Source organism: Arachis hypogaea, chromosome 9 (assembly GCF_003086295.3).
Source record: "Arachis hypogaea cultivar Tifrunner chromosome 9, arahy.Tifrunner.gnm2.J5K5, whole genome shotgun sequence".
In the NCBI taxonomy this organism is placed as follows: Eukaryota; Viridiplantae; Streptophyta; class Magnoliopsida; order Fabales; family Fabaceae; genus Arachis; species Arachis hypogaea.
The window spans coordinates 73,332,445-73,335,169 of record NC_092044.1 but is presented as its reverse complement, the minus strand read 5'-3'; positions in this window follow the sequence as shown (position 1 = coordinate 73,335,169).

Here is a 2,725-nt window from a genome sequence, read left to right as displayed (position 1 = left end):
CTAATCCTAATTAATTTAAAATCTAATTATCTAAAATTAAAAATAATATCTTTTCCTAAAAATAATATTTGAATTTAAATTTGAATTTAATTGACAAGTCTTCAGTTGATGGGTGGGGACCACATGTTTTGTCCATTCTGCAGCTTCTAATCTCTGTTTTCTGGGCTGAAAACTGAGTTAAAACAGCCCAGAAATTGTCCCCAGTATTTTTCTATGTTTTCTGCATGTGGCGTATGTCACGCGTACGCGTCAGTCACGCATACGCATTGGTGCACGAAATTGTGATCACTACTTTTCACAAATCAATTAATCCCCGGTGATGAACCCAAAAACTTGGTGTTCAATACCATGGCATAAACACAACTTCGCACAACTAACCAGCAAGTGTACTGGGTCGTCCAAGTAATAAACCTTACGCGAGTAAGGGTCGATCCCACAGAGATTGTTGGTATGAAGCAAGCTATGGTCACCTTGTAAATCTCAGTCAGGCAAACTCAAATGGATATGGTGATAAACGCATAAAACATAAAGATAAAGATAGAGATACTTATGTAATTCATTGGTAGGAACTTCAGATATGCGTATGGAGATGCCTTCCCTTCCGTCTCTCTGCTTTCCTACTGTCTTCATCCAATCCTTCTTACTCCTTTCCATGGCAAGCTTAAGCAAGGGTTTCACCGTTGTCAGTGGCTACCTCCCATCCTCTCAGTGGAAATGTTCAACGCACCCTGTCACGGCACGGCTATCCATCTGCCGGTACTCAATCAGGCCGGAATAGAATCCAGTGATTCTTTTGCGTCTGTCACTAACGCCCCGCCCTCAGGAGTTTGAAGCACGTCACAGTCATTCAATCATTGAATCCTACTCAGAATACCACAGACAAGGTTACACCTTCCGGATTCTCTTGAATGCCGCCATCAGTTCTAGCCTATGCCACGAAGACTCTGATCTCACGGAATGGCTGGCTCGTTTGTCAGGCGAGCACTCGGTTGTCAGGCGATCAACCATGCATCGTGTATCAGGAATCCAAGAGATATTCACCCAATCGAAGGTAGAACGGAGGTGGTTGTCAGTCACACGTTCATAGGTGAGAATGATGATGAGTGTCACGGATCATCACATTCATCAAGTTGAAGAACAAGTGATATCTTAGAACAAGAACAAGCGGAATTGAATAGAAGAACAATAGTAATTGCATTAATACTCGAGGTACAGCAGAGCTCCACACCTTAATCTATGGTGTGTAGAAACTCCACCGTTGAAAATACATAAGTACAGGGTCTAGGCATGGCCGAATGGCCAGCCTCCCAATGATCTAAGATAGCATAAAAATGAAGATAGCTACCAAGATGAAAATACAATGGTATAATGTCTTACTTATAGAAAACTAGTAGCCTAGGGTGTACAGAGATGAGTAAAAGACATAAAAATCCACTTCCGGGCCCACTTGGTGTGTGCTTGGGCTGAGCAATGAAGCATTTTCGTGTAGAGACTCTTCTTAGAGTTAAACGCCAGCTTTTATGCCAGTTTGGGCGTTTAAATCCCAATTTGGTGCCAGTTCTGGCGTTTAACGCTGGAATTTCTGAGGGTGACTTTGAACGCCGGTTTGGGCCATCAAATCTTGGGCAAAGTATGGACTATCATATATTGCTGGAAAACCCAGGATGTCTACTTTCCAACGCCGTTGAGAGCGCGCCAATTGAGCTTCTGTAGCTCCAGAAAATCCGCTTTGAGTGCAGGGAGGTCAGAATCCAACAGCATCTGCAGTCCTTTTTGGTCTCTGAATCAGATTTTTGCTCAGGTCCCTCAATTTCAGCCAGAAAATACCTGAAATCACAGAAAAACACACAAACTCATAGTAAAGTCCAGAAAAGTGAATTTTAACTAAAAACTAATAAAAATATACTAAAAACTAACTAGATCATACTAAAAACATACTAAAAATAATGCCAAAAAGCGTACAAATTATCCGCTCATCACGCATCGATGGTCTTTTCGCAAGTCACGCGAACGCGTCAGTCACGCGCACGCGTCGCTATGCAAATCTTCAAATCACGCGTATGCATCAGTTACGCGCACGCGTCACCATGAAAAACTCCAAATCATGCATACACGTCAGTCACGCGTACGCGTCAGTCACCCGTACGCGTCGCTTCTCGCTGTCATCTCCTTTGATTCTTGTGCTGCAGAAACTCCATCAAATCCAGCAGAATGCTACCTAAAATAAACAAAATTGCACAAGACTCAAAGTAGCATCCATATTGGATAAAAGATAATTAATTCTTTATTAAACTCAATAAATTAGATGCAAATTCACTAGGAAAAGATAGGAAAGATGCTCAAGCATCAGCTCGCTATTCATACATAGCCGATCCAAAATCTCATGCAAACAACAATAATTCAACATAAACTTAATCAAACTCAAGCATTAATCAATCAAACCAACATTCACTCATCTAATTCACTTTTAATTATTATAAAAGTACCAAATCCTACTTTCGTAAGAAATCAAAACAACAAAAACTCCAGAGAAGCTTTTTGATCGAGCTGCTGAAGAAGAAAACGTCAGAAATCGTCTGTACCTCCTAGAACTTCAATTGGCCGAGCTCAAGGAGAAGGGGAGATAAGTCACCGTCAACTTTACCAAACAAATGTGATGCCAATGTGTAGAGGAAGAAGATACAAATATTTTTATTGGATTAGATTTTTTATTAGAGTTACGGAT